Raw genomic sequence first — 23,618 nt, 5'->3', positions numbered from 1 at the left:
ATATCTCCTCGGCTTCAGCAGCCGACGGGTGCCATCGTTATGGCACGGGGACCTCTTCCTGTTCAGGAGTGACTCAAGGCACATGCGGGGCCGACCAGACCCCAACGGGCGATCCTCAGGAGGGGGATCGCTCGGTGGGGCATGTAGGGTGGGGGTCCCAAGGGTAGGGGCACCCGACGAGACCTTCTGGCTCACGATTCTAGGGCCGTTGGTGGGCTCCTCGCCGTCAACACCCACTTTAGAGCCACCACCCTGGGCGTCAGAAGCCTCTTCCTCTGGAGCACTGGGTTGCATCAGTTCCGCGACAGCTCCTTCCAGGGCCCCAGAAGCCTCGGCCTCGTGAGCCATTAGCGGGGCCGGGAGTCCGGAGCATCTCTCGACAGCTGATGGAAGCACGCCCCCTGCCTCCACACCCGGGGCGCGTGCGGTAGGGTCGATCAGGAGGGGAGCCACGAAGACGGGGTTCTTGCAGGGCCCATCAAGGCCCTCGGTAAGCAACCCCCACTCATCGAACAGAGGCATCTTCACAGTGAAGGCCGCCTTGTTCGAGCACAGATAGAGAAGGCATCCACCCCCCAAAAGGTCAGCAGGCTCGGACTCGCCGGGCAGAAGCTTGAGCACCATGCCTAAGGTGTCATCAACAAGCGACGGCCTCTGCAGCCTCATTGGATCTCCGGCGCCTGTGAAGTCCCACATCGGGCAAGAATGGCGCTGGAGGGGAGCAATGCGCTGCTTCATGAATTCCTTCACCACCATTGGCGCTGTTACCTCCAGTTCCTGAAGCCTCGGCAGTCTCTTCCAGACAAAAGCAAGACACCGGTCGGAGATCCTCTCATGGCACCATCCGGAGCTAGGCGACGCCGGTGCCCCAGGAGTCAAGAGCATGGGGCTAAACGTGCGGGCATCCATAAGAAGCCACTTCTTCCGAAATCCCTTCACAGCAGGCGAGAGCTCGAAGTCAATCCCCGAGCCAATGGTCGCGGCCACGGCTTCAAAGGTCACGCACCCGGAGTATTGGCGGGCACCGTCCAACCAAACCAACAAAAAAGTGTGAAACAAGGCCACAGAGGGAGTGCTGCCTACTATGGCCTCGCAGAGGAAGGCGAAGACGACGTGAAGGATGAGGAGTGGGGATCCAGATGCAGCAGATGGATCTGGTAATGCGACATCACAACATTGAAGAAAGGGGAGAAAGGAGGAACTAACCTAGCAAGAAGAGCATGTAGATAGATGGGGATCTCGATGGCGCTCATCTCTTTGGTTCGCCAAGATGCAGGGCGGACAGCCGTCGCCTCCCCCTCATTGGAATCGGCGGCGAGCGCATGGCGAACCTTGTCAGGCCCTCCTCATTGATCATTGTCGACTGCTCAAGGGCTGGCTCCAGGGCCGGCGAAGAACCGTCCGGGGCGAGCGGGTTCCCCTTCTTCTTCCTCGGCTTGGGGGCCATGGCGAGTACTAAAAGGGGGCGAGGCGCCGGTGCCGGATCTATGGATGCGGCAGCAAGATTGGGAAGGAGGAAACAAGAGCCGAGCAAGGTAATTTGCGAAGGGCGAGCTGCACTAACAACGGGCAGCTGCTTGGTCTGCCGGATATCAAGGCCGCGTGAGGAAGTGGAGACACCCACATCCCATCAACCGCCACGTATCTTCAAGGCTGCATGCTGTTAGGGCCCGCAGCGCTCCACACTTGCCCTTTGGCTTCGCCTTGAAGCCAAGTCCGAGCATGTCTTGGGCCCGGGGGCTACTGTCCGCATCCTGGATTTGGGGGTATCCAGACCTGCCTGCCTGCCTGCGGCCCACCACATGGCTCCATCGATGGCCTGGTACGGCCCAGCTTGAACACCAACACCGCAAGACCCTCACGAGTCAGGCAACACCAAGATCCCCGAAGGGACCGGCCTCCTCAGGCTGGCTCTAGAGGGGCGCAGAATTCAATGCAGGTTACCTCACGAGGCTCAGGTGAAGTGAGCCATGATGACCAAGGCCAGGCGGGCGCCAGGTGGGCGCAGAGCGCAGGTTTCCTCTTTGGTGCAAAGGAGGCAAGCCACAGGCGCTGAGTCCCGAGGAACCAGCCAAATGTTTCCATTCTGGTGCAACGGGACCAAGACTGCCAGGATGGCAGGACGGAGGTCATCGACGAGCCCACTGCAGCGTCATGACAAGAGGATTTTCGCAGGTGAAGACTACTTTTGTCAGGGCAGACTGTACTACTTGTCCCCTTCCAAATCCGGCCGTTGTATGATCCCTTCCCGCTCATATTTGGCAAGAGGACCAAGGCCACTATAAATAGGACTAGCCACCACCATAGAAGGGGGACAAGTAGAACTAGCATACACCACACCAGCTCAAGAACACCTCACCTCCTGAGGCTTGTTCATTCACTGTACTAGCTCATCCTCAACACTTCGAGGCAATCCACCAAAACGCTAGAGTAGGGTATTACACCACAAGGGTGGCCCGAACCAGGATAAAACTAATGTGTCCCTTTGTCCCTTTGAGCTTGATGCGCTAGGCTTAGGAGGATTGCGAGTAGGCAGGTTGGGTAGGTTGAGATCTCCACACGCACCCCAGAGTTTGAACCTCACAAGGGTTTGCGGATCCCATAATCTGACAACCTGCTACCGCACCTCCTTTCCGAGGGTTGTTTGTACATCAAGGGGGACTCCTGAGCATCATGACTCAGGAGCCTAACTGGTCATGTAGCCCCTCACCCCTTGGCCTCATCCTAGTGATCCGGATGATCCAATGGCGGCTGAGGTATGCGTGGGGTCGGTCCCTACTGATGCAGAACACTAAAGCAAATAGAAAGGATGTCACGGAGACTAAGCAAATTATTACAAGCATAATGTCTCTTAAAAAAGTACCAAGCATAAAGTTCTTATGCCTCCACGAGGCACGATACATGCTGCATAAACAAGGGGAAGCGCCTTCATGAAGCCTCTTCGTCAGCCTTGGGCGCCGTCGTCGCTCGCCAGGGGAGCACCATCATCGATGATGTCGCTACTGTCCTTGTCATCAGTCCTAGCCACGGGCTCGACAGCGAGGAACCTCTTCAGCAGGGCCTCCGCCTGATCCTTCACGGCCTCAGCAGCGGCAGTGCAGGACTCGGGGTCCACAGGCAAGGCACCAAAGTTGAAGCTGGGGTCTCGGAGGTGGAGGTGGCCTAAGACTCGCGTCATGGCGGAGGAAGAAAGCATGTGGGCCTCTCCCTCCACCATGAGGGCTACTCTGACGACGACGCCCTCGAGTGCCGCGACGAGCTTAGGGAGCACCACGGCGGGACCCTGCTCCGGAGTCGCCATCGACACCTTGTGCTCGCCCCCATAGAGATCCTGCAATGCCTTGCAGGACCTCACCTCGAGGGAGACAAAGGTGTCGCATCCCGAGGAGGCCCCATCCTCGACCTGAGCAAGAAGCCTCTCCCTAGCCTCCTACTAAGACTTCTCATCGAAAATGAGCTTGGTGTGCGATGCCTGGGCCGCCTCCACCTCCTCCTTCAACTTCTCCAGGCGGTCGCACTTAGTGGACTGATGTCTGGTTGCCTGCGCCAGCTCGGCATGACGATCGGTAACCACAGCTTCCCGGGCCTTCAGCTTCTCCTCCCGCACCACGAGCTGACGGACCTGAGTGGCCTGCTGATAGCGAAGGGTCTTCAGCTCGGCCTCCGGTGCATAGTAGCACTCCCCGGTGTCTTGGGCTTCTTTCAGTGCCATGTGACAGGCGGTTGTGGCTAAGCCAGCCACCCTTCAGCCCTCCTCTGCGGATGCCACAGCTTGGCCCCAGGCCGCCCTGATAGACGCATCAACCGGGAGCCACCCCGGGACTAGCTCCAGGCGTCTTGACGCCTTGTGCCAGACCGGATCCTAAAGATTGTCCCGGAGCTGGTTCAAGGCGAAGTGGGCCTCCTCCAGAGCATCAGAGAGGGCCGGGGGGCTCCAGAGCCCTCGGCCCCTCAGCATGCGAGCTGAGGGTGAGTGCTTTCGGAGTCAGCTCAGCCACAGGAGTTGTCTTCTCCTGAGGCCAGGCCCTAGAGCCTCAGGAGGGTGACACCGCAGTAGGAGCGTGAGGGGCAGTCCCGTCCTTCTGGGCCGGAGCCACTGCAACCACAGCAGGACGCTTGGCTTCGGTGGCTCTAGCGTCCCCCTTCCTCCTCTTCGCCACCAACGTCAGCCTGACATCAGGATGAAGACATTGAGTATTGCATCAAAATCAAAGAGCAGGGGCGAGGGGATACACTTACTGATCCTCGACAACGTATTTCCTCCAGCCCAGGAGCGGAAGCTTCCCGGATGTGAGCGGCGCCGCACTTTTGAGGGTGGACGAGTGCGCGGTTGGCTCTATGCTGGATGCCGGCGGCGAAGCGGGGGCACCACCTCGGGGAATCAACACCGACCTGTCCCTCTTTGGGATCCCCCACTTCTGCCTCTTCAGAGGGGTCCCCCGGGTCTCGTGGTGACCCCGACGGAGCGCGTCGACTCCCTGACCGGGTGCGCGCCAGTGTCGTCATCATCAGAGAAGGCACGAAGGAGCTCGCTCTGCTGTAGGGGAGAAGTCTCCCCTGCCCCCTTCAACGTGGCCTTTGAGGAGAGGTCTCCGGAGGACACCTGCACTGGAGAGCCCGCAGGCAGAGAAGGCTCCGGCGGCACCAGCCCTCGCTCGTTGAAGATAGGCATGGTGGCGGCTATCTCCTCCTCGCTAGCGCGACGGTACAGTGGGAGATCGGTGTCCAAGGGGACACCCTGGTCCTTCCCGAACAAGGTGTGCATGACCTTGGTCAGCTCCTCGTCGGACAAGTCATCCGAGCACAATCGGAGGTCATCTTCCTCACCCGTGAATTTCCATAGGGGGCGCGGGTGCGCCTGGAGTGGCGCCAAGTGCTATGTCAGGAACTCCTTGATGATCTTCTCCAGCAGTTGCTTCGCCCAGGGGTCGGTGAACTTCTCGTAAGCCCATCCCTCCCGGGGCATCGGGAACCGGACGGCAGCTCTAGCAGCGCGTGGGATCAATTGGCATCCATGAAGATCCACTTGTTCCGGAAGTCCTCCACCTTCTTCCCGGCCCGAGAGATCGCGTTGCTGCCATTGGCCGCGACACAGCCGAGCGCGCGGTCAGGACCGGAGATTTTGCCTCTCGATGGCCATTGGGCACGAGCTTTGTGGCCGGTTCGACAGATCATGGTGCAGAGGGAGAAGGGGATCTGGAGCAAGACAAAAGGAAGGCAATGAAGGCTTAGCGGCATGCGCCAACATTTTTGTCACCCAGGAACAGTTGCCGAGGCGGCGTGGGGAAGCGGAGACGCCCACGTCCCATCAATCGCCACACATCGCACAAGGCCACAGGCGGTTAGGGTCCGCGGTGCTCCGCACTTTCCCATTGGCTTCGCCTCAAAGCCAAGCTCGAGCGCGCCTTGGGCCCGGGGGCTATTGTTGGCATTCTGGGAACGGGGGTACCCAGACTTGCCTGCCCGCAGCCCACGACGTGGCTCCATCGACGGCCAGGTATGGCCCAGCTTCGACATCGACAACTCAAGACCCTCGCGAGGGGCCAAACCTCACGAGGCGGACGACACCAAGACCTCCAAAGAGAGCAGCCTCCTCAGGCTGGCTCCCGAGGAACGGAGATTTCTATGCAAGGCTCACCTCGTGAGGACGGGGTGACATGAGCCATGACAACCAAGGCCAGGTGGGCGCCAGTGGGCGCAGTGTACCAGTTTCCTCTTTGGTGACAAGGAGGCAAGCACAGGCGCGGAGTCCCAAGGAATCAGCCAAATGTTTCCATTCCCGTGCAACAAGACCAAGACCGCCAGGACGACAGGTCGGAGGTCATCGCCGAGCCCACCATGGCGTCACGACCAGAGGCTTTTTGTAGGCGAAGACCACTTTTGTCAGGATAACATGTACTAGTTGTCTCCCTTCAAATTTGGCCATTGTGGGATCCCTTCGCGCCTTCATTTGGGAAGAGGACCAAGGCCACTATAAATAGGACCTAGCCACCACCATAACAGGGGAACGAATAACAAGAAGAGATAGAAGGATCGAATCCATTCCACCCTCACCAGCTCACTCGAGCTCAATAACACACCTCCTGAGATTGTTCTCCACTGTACTAGTTCATCCTCAGCCCTTCGAGGCAAATCCACCACAAAGCAGGAGTAGGGTTTTACACCGCAAGGTGGCCTGGACCTGGGTAAACTTTCGTGTCCCCTTTCCATTGAGTCAGTCATGCTAAGTTGTGAGATTGGCGAGTAGGCTGACTGGGGAGGTTGAGATCTCTACACGCACCCCAGATTTCAAACCTCTCAAGGGTTTGCGGAACCCGAAATCCGACAACAGTTTTATGCCACATTGCACATTTGAGGCAACAACAGGGATCCAAAGACTTGGATCCTTGACTGGATGACAGGTGACGTCCATCATGAAGCCAAAGCTCATGACATCATTGAGCTTACTTCCCTCCCCACTGCTGGTGAGTTGTATGAACCAGGTTGTCAGCTTCATCAAAACGAACTGCAGAGCATCTTTCAGAAGCCAGAGGCCAACATGAGCCACATGCTGAGCATGATGAATCCCTTGCCCCATGATGCCGAATACCCCAAGGAATTCTTTCTCCAGGACCTTGAGTACTTGCCCCGCATAGTATATCATATTCTGAGGCGTACTCTGTGGCCTATCAAAGGCAACTCTTCTGAAGTCAAACTCGAAGGCTCCATGAAGACATTTGTCTTCTATATCATCAATGGCATCAAATTCAATACCCAAGACTTCTTCATCCGACAGCTTGCTGCTTCTGGCATTGATCTCTTTGGACTGAAGTTTTATGCTCCCTGGGTTATGCGCTTGATCAAGCTTCATTCCATTGTCAAATATCAACCTTCAGCACACAATCATATTGTATTCTTGCCTGATGTTGACATGTCTTATGAATCCATCTACACTAAGCCAGCAAAGAAGCCACTCCACTTGCAAAATGCAGAATATCAAAGCTTCACTCAACCAATTGAAGGCATGCATGTGCCTTCTGCTACTCCTGCTTATCCTCTTGCTGGCAACTTGCTTTTGCTGCATCATGCCAATACTGAAGCCAATTCCAGCACAATTGCTCAAAGGCCTCAGACGCGTCCACGTGTCCTCAACGACTATGAGCTTCTGGTATCTCTATATCAAAAGTAGGATAGACATCATGATTGGCTGAAGTGCCAAATGCAAAGTCTTCTGGTTGATGTAAATCGCATTTGTAACTTGTCCACCAAGAATTCCATCGTCGTGCATGAAGCCTATCGGCGGTCCTGGAAGAGCCTCACACTGCTTTGCTCTAAAGATGATCTTCGTGAAGATGGCTTCACAGGAAAATTCAAGTTTGACTCCAGGCCACCGCAATCTGCAAGTTGGCGTCCAACACCTTCCATTGAAGATTTTGAGTATTCATCTTCGGCTGCAATTGTTTTTGTGAGATTTTTTATGAAGAAGACGACACCACTTCACCAGCAATGGATTCATTGCGTAAAGATTCTACACCAGGCCCATCTGCACCACCTAACTCCAACGTCGACCCTGCTGGTCCAACATCTTCTCCAACTGGGAACGAGTAGATACTCTATGTCTTAAAACCTTTTTTGTCCTTACTGACAAAAGGGGGAGAAGCATATGAGGTTGGTAGTCTTCAAGCGGGTCTATATGGGGTGGTTGCCCTATTTTTGCTAAGTGCTGACAACTCTCGTTTTGAAACTATTTGGCTCTTGAGTTGTAACACTTAAACTTGATGGTTGTCTCCTACTTTTGCTGCTACTTTGTGATGTGATGATAAATTCCGCATGAAGTCATTCTGCAGACATCCATTTCTCATTATGCATATCATTATCTTCATTACTTTCATATATGCATGATGAATTGTCTTCATGATTTAAGAAGGTCTCCACAGAGCAAAACCTGCCATGTGCATTTGCATTCAAAGGCAAACTACTATTATTCACATCTTCAGGGGAGCCTCTTTTAACCTATGAAGACAATGCGTATGTACCTGAGCTTTCACATAATTTTATCCCTGTTAAACACTTCAACCAGTTTGTCATCAATCACCAAAAGGGGGAGAGTGTAAGTGCATCTAGGGCTACCCCTAGTTGGTTTTGGAGTATTGATGATAAACGTGGTTGAGGGACTAATGTGTTTGTGAGAATTGCAGGATAAGTCAAGGTTTACCTACCAGAGATGACCCCTAAAAATAAGTGAAGACATTGAAGACAATGTTGGTTCATGAAGACATTCACGATGAAGATAATGACGTGTGAAGACATTCACTTGAAGACTATGGAGTGCGAAGACATAGTTGCTTTGTAGTTTCCATTTCTTCTTGATTGAGTCATAGGAACCACCGTACTATTAAGTGGGGTCCAAGTGAACAAATTCAGAGAGACTGATGTGATGCTCAACCAAATCCTATGTCTTCGAGCGAAGACAATGAGAGAAAATCTTATCTAGAGCTGGATGAGTCAGCTTTGCTTGTAGCACAAGCCAAGCTGCCGCGTGTGTTTGAAATTCGACCGCTGGACACGTGTCGACTCCTTAGAAACCCAGGGTCATTTCAGACATATTAGGTCGGGTTTCCACTTGTCTATAAATAGCCCACCCCCTACACCATAAATTGGTGGCTGCTTAGAGTTAGTGCACGGCTTTTGTCGTTTGAGAGCAACCCACCTCTGAAGCCTTTGAGAGAGAGATCCTTGCGAGGACAAAGCCCAAAACACCCAGAGCTAAATAGTGTTATGCATCACTGAAGTCTTTCTGTCCGCATGATCTGAAGACTTGTTACACTTAAGGACTGTGCATCCTCCAGCCGGTTAGGCGTCATGTTCTGAGGATCCAAGAGTCATTGTGGATTGCCCGTGAACAAGGACTGTGATGGTTTGGAAGTCTACCTTGAAGACTTACCTGAGTGATAGGGAAAGTACTACGTGTTCTTAGCTCTAGGGGAATAAGGTGAAGACACAGTCTTTTGAGTTCAATATTAGCCTCCCTAACTAGACGTACAATGGTCACAACAACTGGAACTGGTCTACCAAATCCTTGCCTTCACCAAGCAACTAGTTCTATCCTCTACACTCCTTACTTTTCAGTTTGTCTTCGTGAAGTCATTGCTTGCCTGCCTGATCCATTTGACTGCACTAAGCGAAGACTTATATCTATTTGGCTTCATACTATCTTCCATTCAGATCCTGTCTACCTAGCTGCTGTTAATCTTCGTGCTTTCACTGAAATGCTTGCTTGACTATTACTTGCCTAGTGTAGTTACATTCCGCTGCATATCATATAGGTTAAGTATTACCTTTTTGTCTTCAAAGCCCTCGAGTTTCGAAGACTTCCATAAAAATTGCCTATTCACCCCCCTCTAGTTGATAACTAGCACTTTCAACTCTGTTCCGTTGTCGCTGCGAACCTTCTTGATCTCCACTTCAAATTGATTTTGGGCCTTCCTAGCGAAGTTCTTGAAGATCTTTTGGACCTATGATTTATCATCAAGAAAGAACATCCACGTAAATCTTGAAAAATCGTCACCAATGACCAATCCGAATGTGTTACCACCGAGACTCTTGTAGGCATTGGGACCAAAAAGATCCATGTGAAGTAGCTCGAGTGGTCTTCTCGTGGTCATGCTGTTCTTCACGGGATGACTTCCTCCAACTTGTTTTCCTACTTGGCAAGCATTGCAAAGTCTATCCTTGTCAAATAAAACATCTTTAACACCAAGGTTATGATCACCTTTAATAAGCTTATCAAGATTTCTCATGCCCACATGACCTAACCATCTATGCCACAACCAACCTTTAGAAGATTTAGCAATTAAGCAAGTTCTAGGTTGAGCCTTTTTAGTGAAATCGACAATGTATAGATCACCTCTACTTATACCGGTAAAGACCATATTATGATTATCTCTTTGAACACTTGGAAATCTACTTCAGTAAATAGGACATTGAAACCGAAATTGGCTAGTCTCGATACAGAAAGTATATTATAGCCAAGATATTCAACAAGCATAACATTTTGTGTGGAGCTGTCATGTGAGATGGCTACTGAGGGAGTCCTGGATTAGGGGGTGTACAGATAGCCGAACTATCACCGTTGGCCGGACTCCTGGACTATGAAGATACAAGATCGAAGACTTCGTCCCGTGTCCAGATGGGACTTTCCTTGGCGTGGAAGGCAAGCTTGGCGATACGGATATGTAGATCTCCTACCATTGTAACCGACTCTGTGTAACCCTAACCCTCTTCGGTGCCTATATAAACCGGAGGGTTTTAGTCCGTAGGACGAACAACAATCATACCATAGGCTAGCTTCTAGGGTTTAGCCTCTCTGATCTCGTGGTAGATCTACTCTTGTACTACCCATATCATCAATATTAATCAAGCAGGAGTAGGGTTTTACCTCCATCGAGAGGGCCCGAACCTGGGTAAAAACATCCTGTCCCTTGTCTCCTGTTACCATCTGCCTAGACGCACAGTTCGGGACCCCCTACCCGAGATCCGCCGGTTTTGACACCGACATTGGTGCTTTCATTGAGAGTTCCTCTGTGTCGTCATCTTTAGGCCTGATGGCTACTCCGATCATCAACAACGATGCGGTCCAGGGTGATACTTTTCTCCCCGGACAGATCTTCGTATTCGGCGGCTTTGCACTGCGGGCCAATTCGCTTGGACATCTGGAGCATATTGAAAGCTACGCCCCTGACCATCAGGTCAGATTTTGAAGTTTGAACTATACGGATGACGTCCGTGGAGACTTGATCTTTGACGGGTTCGAGCCACAACCAAGCGCGCCATACTGTCATGATGGGCACGATCTAGCTCTGCCGCCGGACAGGGCCCTGGAGGCCGCACAAGTGTCCGCTCCGACCCTTAGCTCGGAGCCGACTGCGCCGACCGAGGACGGGTGGCTGGACACCGCCTCGGGGGCTGCTATCTCTACGGCGATGGAGCCGAAAATATCCCTGTCCTTTGCAAGGCTCGTAACTCCAAGGTACCGGGCTCCTCTGCGAACTCCGGACCTTCCGCGCCCCTGCCAATCAAATCCGATTGGGCGCTGGTCATGGAGTTCACCGCCACGGACGTTTTTCAGCACTCGCCCTTTGGCGACATCCTGAATTCACTAAAGTCTCTCTCTTTATCAGGAGAGCCCTGGCCAGACTATGGTTAGGAAGGTTGGGATGCGGACGACGAAGAAATTCAAACCCCACCCACCACCAACTTCGTAGCCACTGTCGATGATTTAGCCGACATGCTCGACTTCGACTCCGAAGACATTGATGGTATGGACGACGATGCAGGAGACGACCAAGAACCAGCGCCTACAGGGCACTGGAAGGCCACCTCGTCATACGACATTTACATGGTGGACATGCCAAAATATGGGAATGGCGATGGAACAACGGAGGATGACCCCTCCAAGAAACAACCTAAGCGCCGGCATGAGCGGCGCCGCTTTAAATCCAGCCACAGCAAAAACGGTGATTCCGGCACGGGAGACAATAACACCCCAGAAAGTGCCGAAGACAACCCCCTCGATCAAGATTCAGCAGAGGAGGATGGAGAAGCCAGCCCTCACAAGAGAGCGGCAGACAGAGAGGTAGAGGACGACAATTACATACCTCCCTCTAAAGACGAGGCATGCCTCGACGACGACGAATTTGTCGTGCCTGAGGATCCCATCGAACAGGAGCGTTTCAAACGCAGGCTTATGGCCACCGCAAGCAGCCTCAAGAAAAAGCAGCAACATCTTAGAGCTGATCAAGATTTTCTAGCTGACAGATGGACTGAAGTCCTTGCGGCCGAAGAGTACGAACTCGAACGCCCCTCCAAGAGCTACCCAAAACACAGGCTGCTACCCTGATTAGAGGAGGAAGCACTCAAACCTACATCACCAGCGCAGGATGCGGCAAACCGGCCACCTCATGGCCGCGACAGAGAGGCCTCTCGGCCCTCCACTCAAACCGCACCCCGGTGCCGCTCAAAAAATATTGGAAGACAAGGCAAGGCAAACAAGATCGATCTACGGATCGCGTGGGCGCCTCACTACACATGACGACAACCGTCATGCCGGATAGAGCAAATCCGGCCGGGCCGAACACATCAGACAAAGCCCATTCGAGCTACGCCGTGATATAGCCCAATACAGAGGCACCACACACCCACCATGCTTCACAAACGAAGTGATGGATCATCAAATCCCTGAGGGTTTCAAACCCGTAAACATTGAATCATACGATGGCACAACAGATCCTGCGGTCTGGATCGAGGACTATCTCCTTCATATCCACATGGCCCGCGGTGATGATCTACATGCCATCAAATACCTCCCACCCAAGCTTAAAGTACCAGCTCGGCATTGGCGTAATAGCTTGCCAGCAGAGTCAACTGGTTGTTGGGAAGACCTGGAAGCCGCATTCCTCGACAATTTCTAGGGCACCTATGTGCGTCCACCAGACGCCGATGACCTAAGCCACTTATTCAGCAGCCAGAGGAGTCAACTTGACAATTCTGGACACGATTCCTAACCAAGAAAAATCAAATCGTCAACTGTCCGGATGCAGAGGCCCTTGCAGCCTTCAAACATAACATCCGCGATGAGTGGCTCGCCCGGCACCTAGGACAGGAAAAGCCGAAATCCATGGCAGTCCTCACAACACTCATGACCCGCTTTTGCGTGGGAGAAGACAGCTGGCTAGCTCGTAGTAACAACATGACCAAGAGCCCTCGTAATTCGGATACCAAGGACAGCAATGGCAGGTCGCATCGCAACAAGCACAAGCGCCGCATTAACGGCGATAATGCTGAAGATACGGCAGTCAATGCCGGATTCAGAGGCTCTAAACCCGGTCAGCGGAAAAAGCCATTCAAAAGAAATACTCCGGGCCCGTCCAATTTGGACCGAATACTCGATCGCTCATGCCAGATACATGGCACCCCCGAAAAACCAGCCAACCACACCAATAGGGATTGTTGGGTGTTCAAGCAGGCAGGCAAGTTACATGCCGAAAACATGACAAGGGGCTGCATAGCAACGATGAGGAGGAACCCCAGCCGCTGAATAATAGAGGACAGAAGGGCTTCCCCCTACAAGTGCGGACGGTGAACATGATATACGCAACCCACATACCCAAAAGGGAGCGGAAGCGTGCACTAAGGGACGTATATGCGATGGAGCCAGTCGCCCCAAAGTTCAAACGTGGTCCTCTTGCCCGATCACTTTTGATCGAAGGGACCACCCCACTAGCATCCGTCACGGCGGATTCGCTGCATTGGTTCTAGACCCAATCGTTGACAGATTTCACCTCACTAGAGTCCTGATGGACGGCGGCAGCAGCCTGAACCTGCTTTATCAGGATACAGTGCGCAAAATGGGCATAGACCCCTCAAGGATTAAACCCACAAAGACGACCTTTAAAGGCGTCATACCAGGTGTAGAGGCCAACTGTACAGGCTCATTTACACTTGAAGTGGTCTTCGGATCCCCGGATAACTTCCGAAGCGAGGAGTTAATCTTCGACATAGTCCTGTTCCACAGCGGCTATCACGCACTGCTCGGACGAACCGCATTTGCAAAGTTCAATGCAGTGCCACACTATGCATATCTCAAGCTCAAGATGCCAGGCCCTCGAGGAGTCATTACGGTCAACGGAAACACCGAACGCTCTCTCCGAACGGAGGAGCACACGGTGTCCCTCGCAGCGGAAGAACAAAGCAGCCTCTTAAGGCAATTCTCGAGTCCGGCTATTAAACGTCCGGACACCGCCAAGCACGCCCGGAGTAACCTACAATAGGACCGCCCGGCATGTTCCAAGCACACGTAGCAATGCGGTCCCAACCCCAGCACTCGCGACATTGCGAAACTAGTACTACGCATACATAATTAGGCTCTGGAAATACCATGGGTATAGGGGGAGGGGCACGACCATGGCAGGACCAGAATGCGGCTCAACCGCACCAGGGGCTCCCGATTGTGTAATTCTTTTTCTTACTTTCAGGACTCCTTTATCAAGAAGCCCTGCCCGGCAGTAGAATCGCCGAACACACGATGCAATAGCCAGGGAAGCAGAAAGCTACGTCGAATGTCGAGGTGGTCTCTATAACGAGTAGTATACTTGTTTTACATATCATCCCGCAGCTCGCTCCTGGAGGGGGACATGTCAAATAGTCCCGTCCCTTGCTTATCGCACTATTTGTATTGTTCTTCTTTTACCGTAGCTTTTTTAATGAACAATGCACAGCTTTTGCCTATTATTCCATTCCTTTTTCTTATCTATATATGTTCACTTATGACATATTGCATCCGTACGCTTTGGTACGGCCAAATACACCAGGGGCTTAAGTACCCCAAAATATGGTGTGATAAATCCGAACAGTATCACAAGTGCGGCACCCCGAACTTATAGCATTATATGCATCGGCTCCGAATCATGTCTGGGGTCCACAGTTGGGTTTGCCTGGCTCCCATGTTTTGGTACCTTACGTTTCGTTATATCGGCTAAGGTAGCGCTGGGAGAACCACTGTGATTGTGCCCCGGTTGAGCTGGGTTGAGCACCTCAGTGGAGAAAGCTAAAACTGACCGTCATGATAGGGCGAAAGCCGGTCGCTCTTCGAGAGTTTTTTCGAGTCCCTAAAGACTTATGCCGCTTAGAGCGAGGAGCCGGCTTTGTCCGGCCCAGGCATGGATAGCGCCCCGAAATCGGTCTTCCGAATACTAGGGGCTTCGCCGAAATTTAAAATTATAGAATTCTATGGCTAAGTGAGAGTGTTCAAGCATTATAGTCCAGTTGCCTTGTTCGTTGCGTTGAGCGCCTCCCTCGAAGGACCCAAGAATGGGAACAAGAGCGCTCAAGTTTATCCCGAACACCCCAGCACTCACGGCATGGGGGCAGAAGCTGACGACTCGCCATCTCTCAATTTTAATAAACGGCTGCACAGAAGGTAATATTTTAAATCTACAAGCGTTGCTTAGCGCAGATGAACAAGTTTTCAAGCGCACAGGATAATAAATGCGAGTTTACTCAAAAATTACATCTTTGGAGCATTCACCCGCTATAAGGCGGGCACCCTTCAGGACGCCCGCATAATACATCTCGGGCTTGCGATACTCCCTGCCCGGCGGTGGAGCGTCTGTAACAAGCTTCTCAGCGTCCATCTTGCCCCAGTGCACTTTAGCACGGGCAAGGTCCCTACGGGCACCTTCGATATAGGCGGAGTGCTTGACGACTTCAATCCATGGGCAGGCGTCCACCAGCCTACTCACCAGCCCGAAGTAGCTCCCAGGCATGGCCTCCTCAGGCCACAGCCAAACTATGAGGCCCTTCATGGACTGTTCGGCCACCTTATGGAGCTCGACCAGCTGCTTCAGCTGGTCGCTCAAGGGCACCGGGTGTCCGGCCTCAACATACTGAGACCAGAACACCTTCTCCGTCGAGCTCCCCTCCTCGGCCCGGTAGAATGCGGCAGCATCGGACACATTGCAGGGCAGATCTGCGAATGCTCCTGGAGAGCTCCAGATTCGGGTAAGTAACAAGTAATTCACTTTCACGTGCTTGCTTTGCATGAAGAATGCCTTACCCACCGCAATCTTCTTCTTTGCCTCAATCTCCTGGAGGGCTTTCTGGGCTTCGGCCTTAGTGGCTTTGGCACTCTCAAGAGCCGAGGCAAGCTCGGACTCTCGAGTCTTTGAGTCATGCTCCAAACTTTGTGTTTTTCCACGAGAGCCTGGAGCTCTTGCCGCACCTCCGCCACCCGCGCCTCCTGCTTCTCTCGCTCGGTGCACTCCGCGGTCGCATTTATTTCGGCCTTGGACACCGCATCCTTCAGGGTCGCCACCTCGTTCGTGGCCCCTGCAATTCTCACGTTATTCCTGCTATTTTTTGCAACCACAACTTTTATATACTCCCGTAAGGTATTACTTACCTTCCTTGTCCTCGAGCTGCTTTTTGGCAAGGCCGAGCTCGTTCTCGGACCGCTCGAGGCTCTGCTTCAATGCATCGACCTCCGCAGTCAGTGCGGCAGAGGTCAGCAGCGCAACCTACATTCCCCATATTGACATACTTATGTTAGACTCCTGCGTACATCTTTTTAGATCCTCAGTTCGGCTTTTCTTTCCGAACACCAAACGAAGCATCAGGGGCTACTGTCTATGCGGTAATATTTTTACACATCTTAAATACATACCTCAAAGACCGTTAGAAGGCTAGCACAGGCTTCAGTCAGCCCGCTCTTCGCGGACTGAACTTTCTGGATCACCACACTCATAACAGTGCAGTGCTCCTCGTCGATGGAGGCGCCGTTAAGTGCCTCCAGCAAATTGTCCGGTGCCTCCGGTTGGACGGAGGTCACCGGTGTCGCAGTCTCGCCCTTCTTACGAAGGGGCCGCCTGCCGAACTCCGGAACCACTGAAGGTTCCGGTGCGGAGTCTGGCCCAGGGCCGGACTTAGAGCCCTTTGGGCTTTGATCCCCCTCATGCCCGGAGTCCAGGAGGTTGCCTTGCGGTACCTCCGGGACCTCCTCCTCTTGGCTGGGCCCTTTTTGGGATACCACCTCAGCGTCATACGCAACGCGAGGAGAGGAGGCGGCCGGAAGTGAAATGCTATTCACGTCTGACGGGGCCAGGGGGCCGCTCGTTGAAGTGTCGAGCCCGTCCTTGGGCGGGCTGCACGGTTGTATTCAGCGTTAATAGACTCTACACGACAGATGAGACACCATGAGTTATTCTGGTTTCCGAATACTTACGATGTCGCCGGGGGCTTAGCCCTCAGTGGCCACTCCTCTTCGCCATCGTCGGCATTGGTGGAGTAGTCCGGAGAAAGGGTTCTCCCCTTCTTGGACCCTCTGGCCTCCCCAGTTGGGGCGGCCTTCCTTTTCTTCTCTCCCCCGCTAGGGGAGAGGCCTCTTTTTCCTCCTCGTCTTTGCGGGAGGAGTCCGCCTCAGAGTCGTCGGACGATGAGTCCGATAACACCACGTGAGGTGCCGGAACCAGCAACCTCGTCAATCGGGCGTTGGCTGGGTCTTCTGGCAAGGGAGCCAGATAGTTAACCTGCCCGGACGTCTTCTGCTAGGCCTGTCAAAGGTAAGGGAGTTTAGATCCCGCATAGAGTCAAACTATGAAAAACAAGTGTCCTGTAAAGGGTAAAATAGCTTACCTCGCTGGCTTGACGCTGCGAGCTGAATCCGCGATCTTCGGTAGCGGATGCGGGAGCCTCGGCGCCCTTGAACAACACCTTCCAGGCATCTTCGTACATAGTGTCAAAGAGCCTGCTCAAGGTTTGGTGTTGTGCCGGATCAAACTCCCACAGGTTAAAGGCCCGTTGTTGGCACGGGAGGATCCGGCGGATGAGCATGACCTGGACTACGTTGACAAGCTTGAGCTTCTTGTTCACCAGGGTTTGGACACAGGTTTGGAGTCCAGTCAGCTCTTCCCAATCGCTCCATGTCAGGCCTGTCTCTTTCCAAGAGGTGAGCCATGTAGGGAAGCCAGATCGGAATTCGGGGGTCGCCACCCATTTGGGGTCACGCGGCTCGGTGATGTAGAACCACCCTGATTGCCACCCCTTTATGGTCTCCACGAAGGAGCCCTCGAGCCATAAAATGTTGGGCATCCTGCCCACCATGGCACCTCCACACTCCGCCTAGCGGCCGCCCACTACCTTCGGCTTTACATTGAAGGTCTTCAGCCATAAGCCGAAGTGGGGCCGGATGCAGAGGAAGGCCTCGCACACGACGATGAACACCGAGATGTTGTGGACGAAATTCGGGGCCAGATCGTGGAAATCCAGGCCGTAGTAGAACATGAGCTCCCAGACAAATGGGTGAAGTGGAAAACCTAGTCCGCGGAGGAAGTGGGTGAGGAACACCATCCTCTCATGGGGCCTAGGGGTGGGGATGAGCTGCCCCTCATCTGGGAGCCGGTGCGCGATGTCGCTGGACAAGTATCCAGCCTTCCTCATCTTTTTGATGTGCCCCTCTGTGACGGAGGAGGCCATCCACCTGCCTCCCGCTCCGGACATGACTGGGGAAGGTTGAGGTGGGGAGTGTGGGCTTGAGCGTTGGAGCTCGAGTGCGCGGAGATGGATAAGCAAAGGAGGAAGAAGGCATAAATGGAAAGAGTGGATCCTTATCCCCTTATATGGGCGGATGAAGCTATGCGTCCCCACTAGCCTGGTAAAACTCGCTTATCTCCCGAGCGACGTAATCAATGGCGCGGTTGGGTTACCCACGCCCGTATTGATGAGAATCCCGAAATAAGGGAACACGATCTCTGCTTTGACAAGACGTGCCAAGGAAACCGCCTCACTAAACGCGCTGAGGTGGGACAATAAAACGATTCGAATAAAGGCTTGGCCACGGTGTGATGTCACGCCACGGAATACGTCAGCAGATTGAATTTGTGTGAATACTATTCTCTCTACGGTGGTATGTGGAACTTATTTTGCAGAGCTGGACACTATCCTTGTGTTCAAAATCTTCTATGAAGTATTCGGAGGAGGAACCCGCCTTGCAATGCCGAAGACAATATGCGCGCTGGACTCGTTGTCATTGAAGCCTGGTTCAGGGGCTACTGAGGGAGTCCTGGATTAGGGGGTGTCCGGATAGCCGAACTATCACCGTTGGCCGGACTCCTGGACTATGAAGAGACAAGATTAAAGACTTCGTCCCGTGTCCAGATGGGACTTTCCTTGGCGTGGAAGGCAAGCTTGGCGATACTGATATGTAGATCTCCTACCATTGTAACTGACTCTGTGTAACCCTAACCCTCTTCGGTGCCTATATAAACCGGAGGATTTTAGTCCGTAGGACGAACAACAATCATACCATAGGCTAGCTTCTAGGGTTTAGCCTCTCTGATCTCGTGGTAGATCTACTCTTGTACTACCCATATCATCAATATTAATCAAGCAGGAGTAGGGTTTTACCTCCATCGAGAGGGCCCGAACCTGGGTAAAAACATCATGTCCCTTGTCTCCTGTTACCATCCGCCTAGACGCACAGTTCGGGACCCCCTACCTGAGATCCGCCGATTTTGACACCGACAGCCACCTTACCAAGGCCAACCACCTTACCTTTTGAGTTATTACAAAGTGACATACTTTCGAGGGCCGTCGTTTTCAGCCAGCTCACGAAACATATCCTTGTCTCCGGTCATGTGATCGGTACATCCACTATCAAGAACCCATTCCTTTCCTCCAGCCATGTAGCTGCGAAGGTTAGCCATAAGACCAAAGTGTCTGATAGACTCAACGAGATCTTAGTCACTATCCTCATCCTCATCATAGTATCCATGTTCAACATCATCTTGTGATTGATCATTACCTTGAGAGAGTGATTCATTAGATTTATGATCATGACAATGTGCATCTTTATGAATAATGACTTCGGAGATGATGTTACTAATGATTCCAACATCTCCTTTGGCACGCATAAGGTCAAGACGCTCAAATAGACAATCACCAAACTTAGGATCATTAGGATTCATTTTATTTAAAGCAATGTACTTGTGAAGAATCACATCTAATTTTTCAATGAATAGTATGGAAAGCGTTCCTCAAGATATCTCCATATGGTCTAAGCACATTCAAGAGTTGGCAAGCATGCTATCAAATTTCTAGGCAATCCTTTAGCGGTAAGATTAATAGTTCTAAGATTGTGAATCATGTCAAGAGACTCATCAGGGGTAGGATGCAATGGATCAACAAGGGGCGCACAAGGGCTAGTAATGTACTTTTTCAATTGATATTCATTGAAAATCTCAAGCTCATTTTCCAAGCATTATAGAACTCTCCATCAAGCATCGACACTCTACGTTTAATACTCCCAATCGTAAACCCATCCATCTTCCTCCAATGGTGATTAAACCAAAGCAATGGAGACCAAAGCTCTGATACCAATTGAAAGGATAGAGAAGAGGTGTCTAGGGGGGGGGTGATTAGACCCTTAACAAGTAAAGGCACCAATTTTTAAGTTTTTCAAGTTGAGGTTAGAGATTAGCACAATTTTAAACATTCTTAATACATTTCAAGCAAGCATGGCAAGAGTATATGAGCAGCGGAAAGTAAAACATGCAATTTGCAAGAAAGTAATGGGATGGGATTGGAGTGTGCAAATGCAATTGGAGATACTGAGATTTTTGGCATGGTTTCCATAGGTGGTGCTATCATACATCCACGTTGGTGGAGAATTGAACCCACGAAGGGTAACTGTTGCGCGAGTCCACGGAGGGCTCCATCCATGAAGGGTCCACGAAGAAGCAACCTTGTCTATCTCACCATGGTCATCGCCCACGAAGGACTTGCCTCACTTGGGTAGAGCTTCACGAAGTAGGCGATCTCCTTGCCCTTACAAACTCCTTGGTTCAACTCCACAATCTTGACGGAGGCTCCCAAATGACACCTAACCAATCTAGGAGACACCACTCTCCAAAAGGTAATAGATGGTGTGTTGATGATGAACTCCTTGCTCTTGTGCTTCAAATGATAGTCTCCCCAACACTCAACTCTCTCTCATAGATTTAGATATGGTGGAAAGATGATTTGAGTGGAAAGCAACTTGGGGAAGGCAAGATATCAAGATTCTTGTGGTAGGATTCGGATGTCTTGGTCTCAACACATGAGTAGGTGGTTCTATTCCAGAAAATGAGTAGTGGAAGTGTAGGCACATTCTGATGGCTCCCTCTTAAATAGAGAAGGGGGTGAAGGGGTATATATAACAGCCACACAAAATCTATCCATTACACACAATTTCCCAAACTCGGTGGGACCGATAGTGAAACTCGGTCAGATCGATCTGGTTCAAAATGTGAACGTTAGAGTTTTCGATGGGACCAACAAGGTCAACTCGGTGGGACTGATGAGCTAAGGTTAAGGCAAAACCTCATCTCGGTGAGACCAATTGCATGAACTCAGTGAGACCGATTTCAGCAATAAGCAAACAGAGACTTGGTAAAGCAAACTCGAAGGGACTGATTGCACATATCAGTGAGACCAGAATAATTGCAATAGGTAACAGAGAGTTTGCAAGGCAATCTCGGTGAGACCAAGATCCTATCAGTGAGACTGAACTGATTAGGGTTTCTGGCAGTGGCTATGTCAATGAACTCGGTGGCGTTGGATGAATCAAATCGGTGGGGCCGAGTTTGACTTTAGGTTTTGGACATATGTGGAAATGAGAAAGTGGCTGAGGGCTTTGGAGCATATCACTAAGCACTTTGAGCAAGTAGTCCATTAAGCAACACCTCATCCCCTTTTAATAGTATTGGCTTTTCCTATAGACTCAATTTGATCTTGGATCACTAAAATAGAAATGAAGAGTCTTGAACTTTCGCCAATGTTTGTCCTTAGCATCTAGAAGGAGTTCCACGTCCTCTTGTCCTGCCACTCCAATGTTGAACTCATCTGAAATATACTAGATAAAAACATAGGTCCAACAAGAGATATGTTGACATTAATTACCAAAATCACCCAGGGAGCACTTATGCTTACAAACCGCCTCGCTCCCCCAATCCAGCCCTTTACGTCCCTGGATGGCGTCCTGATTCATTGGCCGCCCTACTACACCTATCCAAGGCGATGCATATTCTGCCAAGGCACACGTTCCTACACCCTGCACATCCATCACCAACCCTGCGCAATGCATGCGGTGCGCGTGCCGGAAATAGTAGCATAGTGGGTGGGCTAAAGGTAAAACGGAAGTTACCCCGACTCACGCACGGGCACCCTAATGGTATCCCATGGACGTGGGTGCCCCTGGTTTACAACATGAACGATGCACGCTGTCCAAGTGTTTAAGATATCAAGGGGGGCCTCGGGGCTAGCCTAGGTCAAAATTAATTAAGAAGCAAAGAAGATCTCAAAGACACAATATCGACCCCAGCAAGATAAATATGTGCGCATGTGCATTTGTTGGGCCTACTCGAGCAATGCCCGGTGACACATATTAACCAGGCTCGGGGGCTCCTGTCAGTGCAACAAACATGAGTGTTTGCCGCCCTGACTTATGCACAGGCACGCGGCAGATCATACAACAAGTATCAATGCATACCACAAAATAAGAAAAAGAAGCCACTCTTCGTGACATATAATGACTAAGTGAAGCAAACAACTTGAGAATCCTTAGGAAGATCTCCCCTGCCGGGCAGGCGAGTCCAGCAGGGTCGAGATCGCCCCTAGGATCGAGGCCAAGCTACCCCAGCAGGGTCGCTCGGGCCCCCAAGGCCAAGGCAACACCACAAGACAAGAGCCTGGTAGGCTCTCTGCCAGGATGCCACTGCTCCACCTCATCAAAGGTTGATGATGACAGGAAGACCTGTGTTAACAGGACAACGATGGCATATTACACAGACCCGTTCATTCTTGACAGTGATGCTACCCCAGATTTTTCTTTGCATAAGACCCTTTGCGTAAGAACTAGCATGTAGTGATGCATGGGAAGAGGAGGGTACTGGGTGTCGACAATGTTGCCGTTGAGGATGAGTACAATGAATATGATGAGTTGCCAGCCAAGGGATCATGCACCCGTGTAACAGAGAAGCGTAAAATCATTAGAAAATCCAAGTTCATTCTGGGTCAACATAATGATCCTAGTTCCCCCATGTACATGGGAATTAAGCCATAAGACTGGTCTTCATGCCTACCCTGCAACTTAATTCATTCAATTTAGGACTATCGCGAGTACTGAATTTGTGAGTTAACATGCCCGGTTTTATATTGATGTAAGGACCGTTAATATGTTGACCTTGATATGCTGTCAGCTGAGGCAATGAATATGAACTGGTTTTGTTATTATTATTATTATGATGATGATTATTATTATAATAATAATTATTATTATTATATCATACATGTATCACACACAATCTATCTCACTACAATATGTGTGAACAAAAATATGCAATCTGGTTTGCGAATAGCACACGGTTCATTGATGAAAGCCGTGTGCCGACCAAACCCGGCCCACGATAGAACCCAAACCAGACGTATGTCTGCACTGTTGGATATTCCCAGATCGAACAACGATCCTCATCCCTTTCAACAACACATGCATTTCCAGTTGTAATTTTATTTTTATGCACAAAATGCATGTTAACACTACAAAAAAAATACACTTCCGTGATGATACGTGTTTGTCATAGTAGGTCACATTTTCTGTCATGCATGTACATCCATGACGATTTTATGACAGAATCAAGATAGTCATACATGTGCTGCCGTAGAAGTGTTCCATGACATTAGCAAAATTATCATCACGGAAGTGTCCACTTCAATGACGATAAATAGCGCGTCATAGAAGTGCTTTCACCAAGGGTGACTGACACGTGGAATCCACCATAACGGAACGATGTTAAGCTATCGGGTCCGTTTTTGGATCCGATAACCCATTAACAGCCCCGACCAATGGAGATTTTCCACGTGTAAAATCATCATTGGCTGGAGGTAACACGTATCGGCTCACCGTAGGGACAGATGCCATCCACTCATTGGACCGAAGGCGCCTATGATATGTCAACACATGGCACGGCCCAACAGAGGCCCATTCCTGTGAAAAGGCCAGCCCGTTTGACTTGGTCAAAAGGTGGCGGGCTGGCCCACGGAAACCCTATTAA

The sequence above is a fragment of the Triticum dicoccoides genome, chromosome 4B, assembly GCF_002162155.2.
Source record: "Triticum dicoccoides isolate Atlit2015 ecotype Zavitan chromosome 4B, WEW_v2.0, whole genome shotgun sequence".
NCBI classification, from domain to species: domain Eukaryota; kingdom Viridiplantae; phylum Streptophyta; class Magnoliopsida; order Poales; family Poaceae; genus Triticum; species Triticum dicoccoides.
The sequence above is the reverse complement of the archived record's forward strand: the minus strand, read 5'-3'. Positions refer to the sequence as shown.